General features: G+C 37.2%; 1 protein-coding gene across 1 annotated transcript in view; it reads left to right on the forward strand.

Annotated features, from left to right (window-relative positions):
• Positions 1 to 1,914: 1,914 nt before the first annotated feature.
• Positions 1,915 to 20,575, forward strand: part of LOC132791338 (putative mediator of RNA polymerase II transcription subunit 26) — a 55,797-nt gene continuing 37,136 nt past the window's right edge. The window contains exon 1 of the mRNA XM_060800210.1: positions 1,915 to 2,362. The gene's annotated coding sequence lies outside the window, so the exon portion shown is untranslated. The remainder of the gene's footprint in view (positions 2,363 to 20,575) is intronic.

Consider the following 20,575-nt stretch of genomic DNA (forward strand, 5'->3'; position numbering starts at 1 on the left):
AATAATACACTTGAATCCAAGCCTGTGGTTGATGCCCGAAATGTAATCAAAATTTAAATTCGATTACCTTTTGTCGGATGAAATGAAATTTGCCAAACATAATTGATAAAAGGGCGCAATGAAAGTGTTAATGCCCAAGGATTACAAAATTTATTGAGCAGCACCGAAGCTACAAATGCTGCGGCAAATCCGCAATATTTACATATGTAATCAAATAGCAGAATCTCAACGGCAAACGAAACAAATTGTTAGCATCAACAGAGACGTAATACAAATGATTCGATAACTCAGACTGTGCAAACATATGAATGTTTGTATTACGGTTGGAAAGTTGGAGACGACATATTGAGGCTCATAACTACACACAAAAACCAATTACAATATCAATTTAAAAGGGATTAAAAAGCAAGTCCAGAGCTTACCGACACAGGGAAAGAGAGAGAGATAGAAAGTTCTGTTTCCTGTTTCCTGCTTCCTGTTTTGGCCTCTGAAAACTACATTGCTCCGACTCGGCAGTATTTATAAGATTTTGGGTGCCACACACTAATACATAAATGTAAATTATGAATTATATTTTGGCCACGTTATCTTCATCATCCTCTCACAAAATGCAAAAAAAATGGCAGAGGAGGGTTTGCAAGTTTAAATGAAATTCTGAGCTAGCAGCTTTTCATAATAAATAACGCACATAACATAATAAACCATAATGCTATTGTGCAATAACAAATAATACGTATATTGAGTCAACACACTGAAAATCATTTTGCCAACAAGTTGCTGTCTCTCTGTGTGTGTGTGTCTGTGTGTGTATTTTTGCATAATTTATTTTGGTTTTGCCAACATGCTGATAACCACAATTTTGTGTACAAAAGACCACAAAGTATTTTGCCAGCGATTTGAAAATCTTTACTCGCTCTCTCTCTTTGTGCTCAAATGTTTGGCCAATATATAAGAGATATATATATATATATGTGTAATTTGGTTAAGTAAAATCACAGGACTGCAAATAGATTGGCAAACGCATCGTTGCGCTTGAATAAATTTGACAAAATGAAGCCACAAAAAGTCTTAAAGTCAGTTGAAGAAAAGTGTAGATAAACAAGCGAACATGTCAACTTAACATTAATTTGCGATTAAAATGGCTTTAGCTACCTGATATATATAGAAGCGAATGACTGGCGCAATCGGCTGCCAAGGAGGCGCAACAAGCCAATGACAATTGAAAGGATAACGAGACGCACTCTCCAAGCAACAGCAAGCATCACATACGTGGAGAGAAAGAGAGAGAAACCAAACAACGACAACATCAACACTCGTTTGCCTTCTTGTTGATAAAGGAAATTAAACAAAAAAAAGTTAAGCTCCACAGACAATTGACGTTGAGAAAGAGAGAAGGGACAAAAACAAGAGGAGGTGGGAGACTGGACTGGTCAGGAATTGAGCATAGAGTGCTTGGGAAGAGGGAGGAAGGGGAAACAGCGACTGCGGCATTTGTCTGATTGTCTCGTTGACATGACGCTGCGCGATTTGTAAAAGGCTTTTGTTTTTGTTCTTCCCTCTGCCAGTTGTCCTGTCTGTGTGTCTGTCTGTCTGTCTGTCTCACTGTCTGTCAGCCTACAAGTGAGCAACACGCGCCAATGATTATGTTGCCGCTGACAACGACAACAACAGCAGCAGCAGCAGCAACAGCAATGACAACGACAACAGCAACGACAATGCGAGGCGCGCACTCCGAAAAATTGTCTGCAACACGTTTCGTCTTTCGTTTTTTCGGTATAAAGTTGGCAGCAAGCGATTTTTGTTTTGCCATGCGAAGCTTTTCATTGAGTAAAAGCGACGCATGCGCAGCACTTCGTCGCACTTTGGGCCAACACTAGCTGCAGCGTCAGTTGAGTTTCAGTTCGTTGTTGACACTCGTATGTGCTGGACGTAAAGAGTTTTTCAGAGCAGACGTGGCATACGCGGCGTATGTGTAATTTGACACACGCAGCGTCAACAGTTTTTCGCGTTTATTGGATTTTTGGCGCAAGTAGCAAAAAGCCGGTTAAAGTGGTAGCAGCATGTGCTTGTCTGTGTGTTATGTGTGTGTTTAAGTGTGTACTTACCTGCAGCATTCTTATAAACCGCGAAACAACACAGCAACAAAAAATTCCAAGAAAATTAACTTGGCTCGCAAAGTGGGTTAATTGATGTGTGTGTGGGTGCATCTATACAAAATATAAGCAGCAACAAAAAAAAAAGAAGAAACCGAAATACAATACAATACAAATACATAAGAGTGAACGTGCAACACAATAGCCAAGCTGTGGCACGCGATGAATGCAACAAGAACGCATCAAATGCAGCGCACACTTAACTAAAGGTAAATATACGAAAATATAATGGGGAAAAATTGCAATACAAAATAAAAGTAGTTAATAAGCAAACAATTGCTGTTAATTAGACTAACTCGAGTCGATAAATTTTGCAGCAAGTTTTTCATTTACGAAACTTCTTTATGGCTGCCAGCTTAAAAGTATCTTCAAAAGTGAGGGAGGCAACGCAGCTAAAATAAAAAGAAAAACAACTCAAACTTTTTTGGTAAAAGAAAGTGCAATTTTAATATAATTTATGCAGCATAAACTTAATCAATTTATGTAGCTGAGAGATTTTGTGTAAGCTTGAAATTGTTGAAGCAGTTGCGTTTTTGCTAAGAGAAGCCAACGAAGTAAAAGCAAAAGTGCCTAACATATAATATATGAAATAAATTTGAGCTAAATTAATTTGCAATTCACTTGAGAGCTAGACAAAATATGTGTTATAAAATATATTGGCAAATTTGTAGCACAATCGATTGCAATTTATAAATATTCTTGTGTGGAAATTGTCGATTTTAAAATCATTTTTTCGCCTCCTCAAATTGGGAACTTGGACCGAGAGAGTTGCTCTGATTTATCAGTTGGTCTGTTGCCTTAAAAATCATTTGCATATTAATTTTGGCTGTTTCCCAAAAAATTGAACATCGCATGCACTCCGTGTTGTGTTTTGCCTTTTCATGCGGGTCCAGACAAGTTGACTGTGCGTTGTTCCTTTGGGTTGTTGCTTTATATTTTTTGTTGTTGCTTGTTACTTGTCGGTTGTCGGTTGCCTCTTTCGCTGCTTTGTTTTATTATTTGGCGGATGCCGTGCGCCGGCATTTATAAAAAGGTTTTTCTTGCTCGCCTGGGTTACGTGAGTCACCAACAGCAGGAGCAGCAGCAGCCAACAACACACACACACACCCACCACACACAAACGCCATCATAGCGCTGCTGTGCATTACCGTTATTTTATGACGGAAGTACATTTAAGCAGATTTTTTTTTCCTTTTTACTGTTCGCCGCAAGCCCCAAAAAGGACAGGCACAAAGTACAGAAAAAAAAGAGCTATGCGATCAACAAAAATTTAAATATTTCTTTTTTTTTACTTTACTTCGCTCGGCTTTTCATTTTCCTGTCTTGCCCAAAATTTATTGCCAGCCAAATTGCAGCAACAACAATCATATTAAAAAGAACGCAAAGCAAATGCAAAGTTTTACTCGAGCGCAATAAAACAGGGCTTTAGTCTGCATTAGGCCAAATTGTGTGACGCCTTTTGGAACGCCACCAAAAAACTCACACTAAAGACGCGACTTGACTCAAGTCAGCTGTCAACGTTTCACATTTCTTAATGTTTGACGCACGTTTATTGAAATTTAATACAATTACCAAACACACACATACCATACACCTAGAGGCAAGTGAAAGTCATAAGCTCTTAGAAATTTGCGCACAAATTGAATGTGAGAGCTGCTGCTGCTGCCAGTTGCCAAGTAAGTCAATAAATAAATTTACTTCTGCCTTCAGATTTTTTCTGTCGCCCTTCATATACACACATGAGGTATATTAGCTATAAAGCTTAGTAAACTGTTGTGCAAGATTTACAGGATATTTATTTTAAAGTACTTCCTAGCTTGTATTTCATTTCAAGTCAAACGCTCTTTGTGGTGTGCCCAGTTCTCTGTGAATTATTATATGCCATGCGTAATGATATAATCTGCCAGATAAGAGCGAGGGGGGAAGGAAAGGCAGTCAAGGCAGATAAAAGAAAGTTTAGGCACATTTCTGACTTTGCCAACTGTAAGAGGCATTTAAGAAGAGTCTATTTAAATTTGCATAGCATTAGCTTACACACAGTTAGCCAGAGAGTAGAGAGCTGAGAGTAGCGAGCAGAGCGAAGCAGGCCAAGTGACATTTATTAAGTGTGTAAGTGAGAGTGCTAGCAAAGTATTCAGAATCAAAGCAGCAGAAAAATCTGCTGCTGCAACTATATAGTAAAAGACGTCGCGACGTCACAAAATCGCAAATCCCGCTTCCCATTGTCAGGCGAAATGCTAAGGCTGCATTGAGCGGAGCTGAGCTGAGGCTTGGTATGGCACGGAATGTCAGAATGTACTACGCTCTTGCAACTGCAACAATGCGCAGACATTTATGGCATGGGTTTGCCGCCGGCAGCTGGCAGACAAATGCCTTGAGACTGTGCCAAGAGTATGTGCCCAATGCTATGTTGCCATCTCTTCTCCATCTCTCCATCTGTTTAGCTCTTCATCTCTCTGGCTGCCGGCAGGCAGGGCAGGCAGGCATAACATTCTAAGGCTGTGTCACCTGCTGACATTTTCAATGTCTGCGCGCACATTAGCTCTGCCATTTTATTTTTTTCGTAGCATACTTTTCAGCGCCGTCCTCCACACATAACGAGCTTGGGCTCGAGCCTCGTCACGAAGTTGCTTCTGCCACAGTCGCTGCTGCGCTTCAGTTGCACATTCAATTTAAAGAGAGATTTAGCTGGTGTACGCTTATCTTCAATTTAGGTATGCAAATTTGTTATTTGAGTTATTAAAGAGAATATAAGCATGATACTGAAGTTGTAGCAGCAGTTGAATTTCTGGTCTATGCTGCTGCCTCTCTTTCCAGCTGAACTCAAGTTTTTATTCAAGTTTTTTTTGTACTTAGATAAAGTACGAAGGCCGCTGCTTTTACTTAATGATTAACTGCAGTATTTATTTCTATAATCATTGCACGAAGGCTTTTAGGTTAAACTTGGAGACATTGTAAATATATAAAGATATTTGAAGTCCGAGTCGAAGGCTATGAAAAAGCTCGTTTATTTTTAACTAAAAGTTTTACTACCTCAATTGAATAACTAATAATATTACATTTACAACTTTGTAACCTCACTATTAATCTTTTTTATTCTTTAAATAATTAAACTACATTTTATATAACTTCTGAAAATATAAGTCATTTATTTATATTTATTATTCTTATTATCAAACTTCCGTATTTGATTATTTATTTTTATAATATTTTGAATGGCTTAAAATCATTTTAATAAATCATTTAATTTACACATTGAACTAAAAATGAAAGCCTTTAAAATTGTAGGCAACACTATTTTATACTACAGGCTGAAATTTTCATAAAATTGATTGACTTTGATAAATGTATTGGACAAAATATGCAAGACCTCAACGAGACATTAAAAATTTTAATGTCATTTTTGGTTTGTTTGCTTTAATATTATTGAAATAGTTATTTAGGTATTACACCAAACACGCAAAATAAATAATAAAAGACTTTGATTCTTTAGTTTTAAGAGTTCTTTTTGATTGCTGCCACTCACTATCACAACAAATAATATACTTTTTTTTTTACATTTTAGTTTAATTTGTAATCTAAATTAGGGATTTTCTTATATGGAAATAGCATCACAATTTTTATTCCGTGCCCAGTAATTTCTGTAATTTTTCCATGTCGTTCCTCTTGCCAAAATAGCATTTGTGCCGATAATTTTAGTTTGCATTTGAAGTTAGTGGAGTTAAGAGCATGTTTAGCGAATGTATTTGCTTATCGGAATTGCAGTTACCACAGCCACACAGAGGTAGCCGTAGCCACAGCCAATTCACGTCAGTCCGTTGCCTGTTTTCTGCTGCTGTTGTTTGTTAAATGACAGGACATCGCGCGTTGCATTTTCATATTAATCAGGCGAAGTGGCGTGGGTGAAACCCGTTTAAACACGGTTTAATTAAAGCGTTGAAGCTGCTGCTGCAGTTGCAGGTGCAACTAACCTAGTCACCATTTTGATGGCATGCTGCAACAAAAACCCTGCGGCTGTCGGACCACCCCTTGATTGTTCATTTATTATATGCACTGCATAAAACATATGTATATGGTATAGTATATACGATGTTAGAACATGGCGAGTCCTGACACATTGCGAGCAGCTAGTTTCACACGCACATGCACAATGTAAGGGAAATTGTGCTGGCCCTGACTTTCTCTCGCTCTCTTCCCCATCTCTATGCATAAAAAGTGTGAACAATTTTATTGTGCGGAAAATTCGCTTGCTTACTTAAAGCCCGTCTGAGTGTATGTGTGTGTATGTGTGAGTGTGTCCACCTTTCACATTCAGGCTAAAATACTTTTGCATAATTTAAAAATAACAAAACGCAACCATAAGAAGAAAAAAATGAATGAACTTTTAACGCAGCGGCCAAGGTAACCATAAAAGGTCAAAGTTTTGTTTTTGTTAACAATTTTTCATTCGCTTTTGTTTGTTAATTTCCGCTTTACCCATTGTTTTAAAGACTTTTCTTGCTGTTCATGATTTGTGTATTTCACGCTTGCTTTGTCATATGCTACACAGATGACTTGACTAAAACTCTGCTCTATACAAAATACTAGAGAGTCATGCCATAAATGTGCAATCCAAATTGACTACACGATAGCGTTAACTGGCGTTGGCTTTAGTTTTCGGGCTGACGGATCGATGACTCCCAATTGCATTTGCATGCGGCAAACTGGCAACAAACTAACAAGCTTGGCATTTGTCAATTGCAAATTGGTTTTCCCAATGAACTCAATAAATTTGTTGCATACTCTCTCTCTAGAATAAAATGATATGCTTGCATATTTAAAAGGTTTTCCTTTTCATACCCGCTAACCATAGTATAGAAGGGAATTATATATTTGTGATGAAAGGAAATTTATGTACGACTTTTTCTGGACAGCTTTGATGTTCTTTTCGCTCCCTAATACTAAAAAAATAAATAAGAAGAATAAAGTATTCTAAGAGGATTTAATAATAACTATAAGTATTATTATATAGTATATTATCCTGAAAATTTGATTACGATCAAATAAAAATTGTAGGTTTTTAAGAAATAATTTTTTATGTTCCAAAAAAACGTCTGCTACAATCAGGTTTGAGTAGTTTTTGTTGACAATCTTTAAAAGCAAAAGAATGCATTATTATTCTTGAAATATTTAAATTAATATACTGAAAAAAAATACTAAATCATATTGAACTCTATAATTAGTGTATGTGGTATATTTTGTACCTCATGGTACCAAGATAAGCTTGGTATATTAAGTATATTTTGTATTTTATGTTACTTAACAGTATGATGTACAAATTATATAACAATTTGGTATATTAATTTGTTTGCTTTTTGAAAATGAGTAGCGGGTATTTCAGAGTTAGGCACACTCGACTGTAGCTTTCTTACTTATTTTTTTTGGAGTTGAGCCTAATGCCGTGAAATTCTTTAATTCCCACGTTCGTTGGCATGCAAAGCGCTTTCAATTGGTCGCAACGCTCCACACAAAAATTCCCCAGTTCGCAGTGCTCAACCTGTCTGACAATTAAAGCCCCCCAAAAAAAACTATGAAATGGGAGCTAACCATGGAAAGCGTTGCATCCACATAGGGGCAACTATTTTTTGTGCTGTGTAAAAAGTATAAATCTTAAATGTTCTGACATGTGTTCAACAAAAAAAGTTGAGCGCCAAATAAATCCCCACAAAATGAAATAGACGAATTCACGAATGCAGCAGTAGTAGAACTTTAGCTGGCAAAAACAGCCTCGAGCTTTGGCAAAAGCCAAAAATAAACACGGCCAACACACAATTGGCAAAGGTTGCTGCTGCTGTTGCTGCTGTTGATGCAAGGTGTAAGCAGGGTGAAGTGAAAAGGAGAGAGAGGAAAAAGGGAAAAGGGAATTAGAGTGGAGCTCGGAGGCTGCCATTGTTTTGGCGTCGGCGTTGGCGTTAGCGTTGGCGTTGCTTAGTTGCAGCCACCGCAAATTACTTGTCAAGTGCTTTGGCAATTGACGTCGCCTACTCGACAATTTGTGTCAGCGTCGATCACAAAATAGTTTACCACATTTCTCTGCCACTTTCCCCCCGAACTTATGCCACACTCTCGAGTGTACAACATTTTATTCAATAACCATTTTAAGCGCGCTGTGCGCAAATATTTGATGAAGCTGTTTGGCGTTGAACGACAAATCGTATGGGGGGCTAAAATTGGAAACAAGTTTCATTCACAGCCAGCGCATTTTTAATGGAAATCGCAAATACAAAAGAAAACAAGTAAAAATACTACAATTAAGTACGCCTTACAGTGCTGGAAATGAACCGAAGTATAAAATTACTATTTAAACAAAGTAAAAACACCATTTTTATAGTGCGGTATATTTTCAAAATATACTACAAAATATACTGGAAGTATACCAAAGAATAATATTAGTATTTAAAAAAAGTAATATCATTTTTATAGCGCGATATTATTCTAAAATTATACTAAACATATACTAAAATATACTAGAAAAATACCAAAGCATAAAATTATTATTTTAATAACTTCTGCAGTTTTATGATGATCGGACGCATATTTGTTGGCTCATATGTATATATATGTACATCTATGCTTTAGGAATAGTGCGACAATCTTCTATTATACTATAAAAAATGTACTAAAAATATACCAAAATATTTAATTATTACCTAAATACCTTCTACAACTTTTAGTGGATCAGACAGACGGACACACTTTTGTTATTTGCTTGAAGCACAAATTAATACTCCTCTTTTACCCTATGGGTAGTGGGTATAAGAATTTAAAGCCACACAAATTTATGTTATTCCCCTGTTTAAAGCAAACTAAAAATAATCAGAAAAAGTTAATGCTGCAGATTTGTCAGAAACAAAAGGTGCAGCGACTTCTCCTTTGACTTATCCTTTTGTATCCTCCAGCGACTGCCTTTCAGATACCGATTTAGGCTTCAGACAGACAGTCAGACGTGTACCTCAAACTATGCATATCGCAATAAATTTCAAGTGAAAGAAGCCCAGCAAAAATGCGCAGATATTTTTTGTGTGTAAAATAAATTGAACTTAAAGGAAGAAGAAAAGATTGGAAACGCAATGTGGAGAGTGAGAGAGGTAGCAAATCACTTGGAGTAGACGAAAAGCGACGAAGCGCATAAATTGCGGGCTCGTCTAAGACATCCCTCACTCACTCACGCTCACGTCCTCAAAATGCTTGTGTTTTGTTACGCTTTGAGGGATTATTTCTATATGTATATGGTATGTAAGTATGTGTGTGGGTATTTGTATGTGTGTGTACCTGAAGCATTGAAGAAACTCCAAAGATTGGGGAGCTAAAACCCGCAACGCAGACATTGGACGTTGAGAGCTCATCTCTAGAGATTTGGCTAAATTATGATTTATACTTAAATTTATTTTGCCCTAGTTGTTGTCCTTGCAGCTGGCAATTTTTTGGCCTGTCTACTTCGTAGTTACTGACACCGCAATTTCTTTTTTTTTTTGTTGTGTGTGTGGTCCGCACCTATTTCCCATTTCCTGTTGCTGTTTTCCGTATTGAAATTTGTGCTGCTTGCATGAAATTGTTAAGCTAATCCCGTCCAGCTCTGCTCTCTCTCTGTGTTTTGCGCAACATTTGGCTTTACCGAGCATTTTAATCGTCCAAGTATATGAGTCCCGGTTGTGTGCTTGATGTCTCCATAATGTGACAGACGCTGCTCTGCTTCGCTCCACTGCGCACATTCATTTTGCTCTCTGTCGATCCGTCGCGTCGGCTCTGCGGCACTTTTGAGGCCCCTGCTCCTGTCCCCTTCTGCTCGCTTGCATGCAAATCGATAATACACATGAAAAGTATATGTAATAAATTTAACAACGCAAATCGAAGTGCCAAAGCGAACCCATGGCATCAGAGGGCTCAATCAGGCTCAAGTTGGGTTCGCTTTACTCCTGCTGCTGCTTCAGCTGCTTCTGCTTTTGCTTTTGCTGCTCACTCGTAACTGACACGTCGGCAACTAGTTTTTCGTTGGCTTCATCATTCTGACTGGTTTTCGTATTCGTTTTGGTTTTCCTTTTTATTTTTGTTTGGCTTGCTGCAAGTTTCAAAGTTATTTTTGTGTGTTGGTTGCAGTCAAACGGATGAGTTTGACTTTTGCCTGGCCTTGTCTCAAATTCAGGATATTTTTGCCATTTTACATTTGAGGAAATTGGCCTTTAGTTGTGCGTAAGCAAATCGATGCTTGATGTCGATAATTGTGTGTGGGGCATGGGGAATGAGGGTTATGCCAATGATATCTCTACCCCCCAAAATGGGGCGGCTTGTTCATTTGTTCAATTGTATTGTTTTCAGATAGGGGAAACTTGTGGCAATTTGAGTCTTGGTATCCAAATCATTTAATGCTTAAATGAAACAGAATTCTTTTGCTGGGCTTAATAGTTGCGGGGAATTTTGGCATTAATCTAAGCTATGTTGAGGATTACATACGAGTTAGGCTTGCTAAACTTGCAAAAAAATAGTCTTAATTCATTAAATTCTATATACACAAAAATTGCTTCTGAAATTCCACAAATTCAATATCAATTTCTTTGGCATTTTTGATATTTTTATATTGCTAATTTACAAATTTCTTACAATGTAATATGTGAAACTTAGCTTAGTTTTTATTTTGTTTCAATATTTAAATGTTAAATTTCTTTCAATGTCAAATTTGAATTTGACAAGATATTTTAGGCAAATAAGAATAAACATCATGAGCAAAGAATGCATTGTTTTTGTTGAAATAAAAGTATAAATTGGTTTATACTCTTTTTTTTTAACACGATTTATTATGAAGTTTCATTTTTATATTATTCTTGAATAATTTAGTTCTTTAGAAATTTAGTTATAATTTAGTTATGTGCTTGAATGCAAACTTGTTTTATTTTGTTTGCTTTATATCAATTTCGAGAACTCCGTTGTTTTAATTCTGAACTCTTATTGCAAACTGAAATTAAATTTGATTAAAATCATATCGGAATAATAATATCAAGTGTGAAAACACTATCAAATTTTTAAGACTTCTTAAACATTCATTCTTAGACAATCTTTATATTGAATACTTGCATTTTGATACTTGCATTTAAACACGAATTAATACTTTAAATTTATAAAAATTCTTAAAATTAAACTCCACAAATTCAAAAAAGAAAAACCTGCAACAGGGTATCATGTAGCTCCGTTTGGTTTTCTTTTATTACTTGCTTTAAGCTAAAAATAATTTGGAAAATACTGTCGATAACAATTGGTATCTGTTGGCGACAAAATGTGTGTGAGGCTCAACGTCGAAATAGCCGCCACATGTCAAGTGCATAAAGGCGAAGGCAAATGGCCAACAGACACAAACAGAAGCACATACGCACACACATGCGAATCGAGTGTGGTAGGTTCATTGTGTATGTGTGTGTGCACACTTTCATTTTGTTTGTAATGCGCCCAATAATGGCGGCATTACGCTTATTTAACATGCACACACACAGAGCTAACAACTAACACAGATGTCCAAGAGAAGAAGCACATGCGTGAGAAGGTTATGCTGCTGTGTGTGTATGTGTGTGCTATATGTGTGTGTATGTGGGCTTGTGTGTGTGATGCATAAAACTGTCCTTAACCCACAAAACACTGGCAAGGGATAATATTAGCATAATATGAGAGCGTCGTGTGGATATTCTCATGTCCCAGCAAGTGCTCTTTGCAAGTGTGTGAGTACAAGTGTATGTGTGTGTGTATGTGTTGGCTAACACAAAGCCTAAGCCGCCGCATTGGCCCAGACGTTTGGCGTAAACGCAGCCAAGCGACATAGCCACAGCCGCTACCAACTGCACGAAGGAGGAGAAGGCGGAAAGGGAAGGAAGGGAAACGAAAGGAAGAAGAAGGAGTGTGTTGCGGCAGTCACGACTGACTGTGAGTGAAAAGGAAGAGAAGCCACATCAACCGTAATCTTGTTGTTGTCGTACACTGTGAATCTGTTGGCATTAGCCATTGTCAGTTGCTGTTGATGACGTCCGCCAAAGGCGAGGCAGCTGAAACCGTACAAAACTATCATGTGCCATCCAGGACATGGGTCTGAGATGAGATACCTTAAGGTGCCAGGAATTAGGCAATGGCAACTAAGTTTCTGATTGCTCGCTGAAATTGGCAGATTGAATTACAAAGTTTCAAAGCAACATTGAGGCAATGCTTACAATGTTTGCAAAACAGTTAAATAAAAAAAACACAATTTTAAATAATCAAAAGATTAGACTAGGTAAAGAAAACTTATAGCTATAATGGGTAAATTGTAAAAAATACTGATTAATATTATATTAAATTAAAACTATCGAAAATGGAGTTGATATTCCAAAAAGCAGAAATTATGAGTTTCATACAAGTTTGTCAAAACTTTTATTAATAAAGCATTAAGGAAATGAGGTGACTGCGCAGTCAACATCAAGAAGCGTAAATATATCAAACTGATATACTAAAAGAATACTATAAAATACCATTTGAAATATACCATAAAGTTGAAAATATATCAGATTTACAATCATTGTAGATGACTCCTTCTGTTAATGTTATTAACCAAGAAAAATTAAATTTTTAAATTGTCTAAACTAAATAAAATAATGTAAAAAAAAAATATAAAAATTTGAAAAATACATTTATTTTTAAAATATATATATCAATCATCTTTTATAGACAATTTCAAGCCTTAGGCAAATATAAATTTATATTACACAAAATTCGACAATCCTTTAGTTGAAAATAACAATGCACTCATTAAAATTTGCCACATGGCAGAAAAAGGCGTCAATTAAGAGTCTGAAATCCGTTTGATCTTTTGCAGACTTTTCGCCTTTTCTGTCTTATTTTCTTGCTTTTTGTTTTACTTAAGCCAATTGACATGCTATTTATGTCCTTCAAACAAAGCCTCCACGTCGTATACGCATTCTTTATGTCTCCGCTTTATATGTATTCAAATTAAAAACAACGCCCGCTTATGTGAAGCTATAAAAAATATCAAAGGCTTTGGCTCGTCTTGCAATCTGCGTTCTCCATTCTCCAATCTCCAATCTGCGGCATTCTGTGTCCTCAATTCTCTCGCCTTTCTTTCCTTTTTTTTTGTGTTATCAATGTAATTGGCCATGTGTGTGAGTCGGGCATGTGTTGAGGCCTGGCCGGTTGCAGATTAACCACATAATGGAGCCTGTGTGCTTGGGCCTTTATATATAATACATGTATCTAACGGTTTTTAATAACCTTTTATGCCATTTCGGTATGGCCAAGCGCACAAATTTGAGAGAGCACGCGTTTCATTCCGCAATAAATGAGCCGTTAAATGCTTTAAGTTAGCCATGCCACAGAAGGGTGTGAGTGTTAGAGTGTGTAAGAGAGACTACAGATATGTGTGGCTGTATGTGTGTGTGTGTGAGTGTGTGAGGCGTTTTATTGCCGCTTTATTGTGGCCGACTGGCGGCTTGGCCAAGTCTTAGCCAAGTTAAGCGTCATAAACGGGTTAATGACTTGGAAGTTGCTTTTAATGCCCCCAGAAATGCTCGACACGAGAATGTTGTACTTATACGTATGGATGTTGTGTGGTTTGGTATGATTGTAAGGCTGTTTGGCTGTTTTCTTGGCTCGATTTCCACTCAAGTGTTCTCGAGGCTCGTCTCGAGTTTTTTGTGGCCATTGTCTCATGCCTTCTTCTTTATCAATTTTACGTCGCTTTTTTGTTGCTCTTCTCTCACGCTGTTTACTCGGGCCACAATATGATTATTTTTTTATGACCAACTTTTAATTTGTTTGCACATGTGTTGTGTACGTGCGGTGAAGGAGAAGGAAAAGCAAAATGGAAGAAGGAGTTGAGGGAAGCGTGTCAATGTGGGTAATAGAAAGGGGTTCAAGTGATACTTATTTCCTTTTGCTTTGGTCTTTATATCGCCACTTGTCAGCGTACGCATTTATTTTCCCAACACACTCACACAGCACAACACAACACAAATTGCCAACCAGTTGCGTAGTTTTTTTTTTTGTTGCTCCCTTCTTGTTGTTAGACATTTCCGCTTTCCGCTGTATACAAATGTTGGGTCATTTTTATTTAACAATATGCGTTATTACTGGGGAGTCACCCATTGTGTTGTGGGTGTCCAACATGTGTGTGTGTGTGTGTTTGGCATGTGAGTGTGTGTAACGTGTGGCATGCTGGGATGTAGGAGGGTGAATGGCATAAATATTTTATGAAGCCATATTTTGATTTATGCCTTTGCGAGAACTGCGTTTAGGTGTTAATAGTTCTGGGTAAATGTGTTTCTCGTATCCCTACACTTAATGCGTGCTAATCCTTTACGTGTCACTGCCTTTGATGAGGTTAATAATTAACGAGACTTAAACAGGTAACCAGCCAAAATACCAAACAATAAAAGAAAATTACTCAATTTAATATTGGAATTTGTGCTTAAGGCACAACTTCAATGACAAAGCTATTTTTATGGCCTAGAATTTTAATAATGCAAATTGTTGGCAACAGCGGAATGAATGAATAATTTATTTAAAAATATTTTATAAAAAAAATTTAAAAATTGATGAGCAAAATGAGTCAATTTTTTTATGTATGAAAGTAATCTGAATAGCTTTAACCGGGTCATTAATTGATATTAACTGAAGCAAAAACATATTTAAATTAAATTTGCAGGCGTTAATGAAAATTTGTTAAAAATAATGAATAATAGCATACAATTGGAAATTATGTGAGTTTATAAAAGCAAAACAGCAATTTAAATTCGATTTTTATATTATAAAATTGTTGCCCGTAAAATGTAATTGACTTAAAGAAAAATTGAATGAATTTATTTCGATTTAAAGCAGGATTTAAAAGTTTTGAAAAGTTCGCATTTGTATTGTTAATTTATGCAGCTTACATTCTTACATCAAACCTATTCTTTTAAGAAAATTGATTATTTGTTGATTATTTAACACTTTAGCGAATTATGAAACTATGATTTTTGGGAGATAAATTAAATTTCTTATAACAAATTCTTCGATAAATCGTTTTCAATATTTTAGTTCAAAATAATATGTTGTTACATTATAAAATTTAAAGTTTTTTTTCCTTGAAATAAACTTTACGTAAAACGTTTCAGCATTAAAGACATTGCTTGATAGGAGCAATTAAAGTCTTCGTGAATGTTTCTTCAAGCCTTTCAAGTGAGACTTTTGCATTATTTCTCTGGGGTTGTGCCATCGACCTCGACGTTCATTAAGAATATCAAGCAATTTCCAAAACAAAAAAGGCGAGGAGATATCTTCATTCGCGCAGTGTCAAAAATGAAGAGGGGAATTTCATTTTGTGACTGTTGGCATTCTGTGCTGGCTTTTACGACTGTGCGTTCTTTTTTTTGTTTTATTCTGCAAGCACAAGTGAGTGCTTCGCGTACTTTGTTTTGTAATTACTGCAGCGGCAGCAATGTTTAAAATTTGTCGAGTTAATGACAGAGCGTTAAAATGTAGCACACACACACACACACATACATAACAAATAAATGTATATATGTATGTAAATTGAGTGGCAGTCATACAGCAAAAGACTTCCGCTTAGGTTTCCGCTGCTGGCACGTAGCAGCATTTTGTGCGCCCTAAAGTATGCACCAGTTAATTTGAATTCGATGTACCTAACGAAAGAAAGAGACAGAGAGAGGGGGCAAACTACTTAAATGTCTTGCTGTCTCGCTGTGTGTCAGTCGGGCCTGCCAGCGGTCGACGGGGCTGCCAACTCAGGCGAAAAATCAAAATTTCCGCACATTGCCTATTTTTCAAAGCATGTGTGTTCGCTGTCTCTCTCTATCTCTTTCTCTCTGTGCTGCCATGTGTGCTCGTTCCTTCAGGCAAGTTTATTTCGGGGGCATTTGCGGCTGTCGCTCCGACTGTCTGTCCGTCTGTCTGTCTCTCGCTTTAGTTGAATTGCTGCCTGGCGGTGTCTGTTACCATTGAGATGTGTCTTTGTATGTGTGTGCCGCAGCTCGGCTCGTTTCAATCACGTGCTGCACGATGCCTGCCGCGGCATTCAATGTTGTCAAAAATTTATAGCAAGCAGCGGAAGCGGCGGCAGGTAACGTTAACTGGCAACGGCATAAAGAAATAAATAAAAAGGCATAAAAACATGCAAATAAAATTAACAAAATACAAAAATGTGTGCATATGAAAAGGAGAAACGAACTTGCTTCGCATTTTAGTACACCTGGCGGCACAGCTCAAAGTGCGCAAAAAGAACCCCAAAGGCCCAATGCCAGATTTAAGGCAGAACAAACTTTTGATAGCGTTAACATGTGTGAGAGTTCTGCGTGTGTGTGTGCGTGTGCCTAGAAGCAATTTCCTCTGAGCGACTACTGAATGAATTTTTATTCATTTATTTCTTTTTGTCGGCATCTAAAATTTGCAAATATCTTCAAATGCCATTTTCATTTAGGTATTGATACAAACATCATTTGAATGCTCGAAAAAGTTGTGCGACAATTTTTCTGTTGCGAAATGAATTTAAAGAAATCAATTGAATTATGTCACAAATCTCGGGAATCGAAGCTAACTGTCAATAATACCATTTATGCCAATCAAAATTTTGTTATTGATTTATTATTTTGGTAATGCAATTTACTCGCATTACTCGACATTGATTTTGCGTCGATGCGCCGAAACGTGACACGTTGTTGCTGGTCAGTTGTCGGACATTCGTTTGGTCAATTGATGGACTGTGGTTGCGAACGAATTCGTGCAGCTCCATTTGCTATCCTGTTAACATGCAGATAAAGCAAACAACCCATTAAATCTACGACGTATTTCAACTGGTAACTGTCCACAACGGGAAAAACGGAAAAAAATTAAATTGTGCAGAACAATTTTTAGGAGAGATGAGATGAGATGAGAGTGAAACGCAGCCTAGTTGAACAACGTAAAAACCACAAAAACATGTTAAGTATCCCAAAAGAGTGTCCCGGAAAAAAGCCACAAAAACCCCAAAAACAAATGGAACTTCTGCTTCGCTCTTCTACCTCTAGTGCTGCTGTCGCTCTTTATAATCATGGAGACTGATGAACTTCAGCTGGCGTCACTTGGGAAACGGAATAGTTTACTCTGACATTTTGTTGAGGTGGGTGGATGGATACACATGAGAAATGATCTAGGAGTGAAAGTTGTCTGAGCTGGTTAAATGATGTGTGCGTTAATCCTTTTAATATGCCTAACACACACACACACACACACACGAGCACAAGCACACCTTTTTTCTAAGCCTGTCTCTATCTGGCTTGTGCTTGGCCTCGCTGCACCTGTGACGCATGCCCCAGTTAGGGGACACAAAAAACAAAAGCCACAATAACAACAGCAAACAAATACTTGTAAACTACTCTCGCACAAGGTCATATAACATATATATATAACATTTTCGTTCGTTCGTTCGTCGTCGTTGCTGCTTTTCATGTTAGAGTAGTTGTTGCTGTTGCTGTTGCTTTTGCATGCTAATTAAAAATTAAAATATCCACTAAAACAAAAAAGGAACCTGTGATTCATTAGGCTGGCAGGCGGTGCCAGTGAATAATAAATAAACTCGCTGGCTAATTAAGTGAGGAAGCGACGTCGTTCTCTCTCATTCACTCACTCATTTTCTCTCTCTCTCTCTCTGCCGTTCTGTGCACTGACAGGATATTATACTCTTGTAATTTACATGGCACACGTGGCTCGCAGTCGCGCGCGTCCTGTGAGAATGTGTTGCCTCATTGCGGGGCAGTCGGCTGGAAAGGCAATCGATATAAAGCCTGAGCTGGCACTCTACCAGCTGAATTAACTATGACTATGCTCGACTAGAGAGAAACAAGCACAGATAAATACCGTATACTCGTAAGAGAGCGGAAGAGAGAGAAAGCGAGCAAAAGTTGGCCTTGTCTCTGGACTGGATTGCCACATAAACTCAGCTCACTGGTAATAATGAAAAATAAATGATAATTTATAAGTCGACTATATTTAATGCATAACTGAAGGCGACTGCAATGTGCTCAATACTTAATAAGCGAAACTTATTAGCACAATTAAATAAATTGTGTCGTCAATAGCTGGTATTATAGCCGCTGAGGTGAATTCTTTTTTGGTATTTATACTTTATTATATTATTTAAGCTAACTAGAAAAGAAAGAAAAATGTGCACTATAAAAGGTTAATAAAGATCATTAGCACAGTTTTAATAAGAAAAGTAAAGGATGATAATTTATAAGTTACTTCTTTAATTAATATGTAAAGGTTCAATAACTGTTTAGAAGAATACAAAATTATATCGCGTATAACTGAAATTATATCTGCTTTAGTCGAGTTTTCTAGTAGATGTTCCTAAATAATGATGAAATGATAATTTATAAGTGTTTATTTTATTTAATGCATAACTGCCAAAGAGAAAATTACAAGCTCAACTAGAAGCTAATATAGCTCTTTAGAAGAATTAAATAAACAACGAAGGTAATAGCTGACAATAGTCAAATCTTTCCGTAAACTTGCCTTAAAAATAATGAAGAGTAAATGACACTTTATTATTTATTCCTTAATCTAATGCATACTTTAAAGCAACTAAAATTTTTTCAATAATTAACTAGGGAAACATATTTGCAGAACTAAATAAATTGTATCGCCAATAGCTGAAATTAGAACTCAGTAAAACGTTTATAAAGCTCTTTAGAATAGCTGAAATGATATCAGTTTGTTAGTCAACTTCTTTGACAACTTTTTTCTTTTCTGATCATGATAAATAAATGACAATTCATAGTTTCTTAATTTATTTAATGTTCAACTAAAAGAAATTGCAATACGCTTAATAATAACTAAATATTTGAACTTTTGAACATAATAAAATAAATTTGTTTGAGCAATATTGAACTCAGGCTGTAATTAAATCTAGCAGTTAGTCAACTCTTTCGGGCAGCTTTTGATGTTTTGGGAAATTGTGTTTACTTTGTGATACAGAACTGGCTGCTGATTTGATTTTCTTTATTTGGGTTCATCATTTTCCATTTGTTTGAGTTGCGAGAGAGAGAGAACAGTTAAATTAATTAGCCAAACAATATGGCATAAATTCTCATTAGCAAAACTGTACAATAAATGGGGTGCTGCTACTTGAAGCCGCGAAAGGCATCGTGAAGCCTCAGCAAGACGTTCTCTCTCCACCAGTTGAGCTAAGTAACTAATGCCGGCAGAAGTTTGGCATTTAGGAGAAGACCAAGACCAAGACCAAGGCAAGGCATCCACACAATTCACAATTACAATTATTTTTCTAGTTTCGTTGCTGCGACGCATAAAAATCGGGGGGCTGTCAGTTCAAAAAGCCAAAAACTTCAGCAGCAGCATCAATTTTCCACACGCCAGCGAATTTTTGCCAGGCAACAACAAACAACAAACGAACAGAGCAGAACACAAAGGCGAGTTGTGGTGAGACTTGTGAACGCAATTTTCACGTGCAAACTTTTGCAGAGCCAGAAAACACACACCTGCAAACATTGCCAATAAAACAAGTGTAAACTTGCGTGAAATTTGGCTAGACGAATACCAAATACGCTAACTATAAGAAGTTGTCAATAAACATTGCTAAGTGAATGATGAAAGTGCTGCGGATTTATTGAATTTGGTGTCTTTTAAAAAGATTATGTGCAAACTGACAAACGCATTGACCAAGTGGTTAAACTCAGCAAGTGTAGCGACGTGGCGCGGCATAAGTTGCCGCAAATAAAGCGAAGCAAAGTTGTACAGTTTTATTTCGTGCGTTGCCAAAAGCACAGCACAGCGTGCTGCTGTCAGACAAGGCAAAGTCGAGCGAGAACAGCGAGAGCACTGACAGCTGAAGGGTGTAAGAGGAATTGAGTTGGAGCCGTGGCGGAATGGATGTCTCCTGCTGCTGCTGCTGCTGCTGCCGCTGCCAGCTAATCTCAACAAACAAAGCGTGAAACTAACAATTCTGCAAATACAGACAAACCGCACTCGCACCCACGCAGCCATGCTGAAGACTTTGGCTGTGGAAAAATGAACTCGGAAAAAGTTGTGACGGGAGCGCGAAATGAGGAAATAAAACTTTATTTTCAAGTCAGACATCGAATTTATTTTCATGTCATCAGCGCGTTAAGCAAAAGCTGAAGCCGCAGAGGACATTAAATTGGCGTTGCTGTCTGTCTAGGCAGCGAATAATAAGCTAGCTAATTTGACTTGAGTTTGCACTAGCGTGGCGTATTAGTAATTTGTCTGCTTAAGGAAATTACGCATACGCAGAGTGTGGTACTTAAAGTTGCGGAAGTGCGGGCGACGAAACGAAAAAGGGGAATGGGAATGGCAATGGGAGAGACCACCAAAAAGAGCGAAAAACGAGTGGCAAGGAGGTTAAG

This window comes from Drosophila nasuta, chromosome 3, assembly GCF_023558535.2.
Source record: "Drosophila nasuta strain 15112-1781.00 chromosome 3, ASM2355853v1, whole genome shotgun sequence".
Classification (NCBI taxonomy): Eukaryota; Metazoa; Arthropoda; class Insecta; order Diptera; family Drosophilidae; genus Drosophila; species Drosophila nasuta.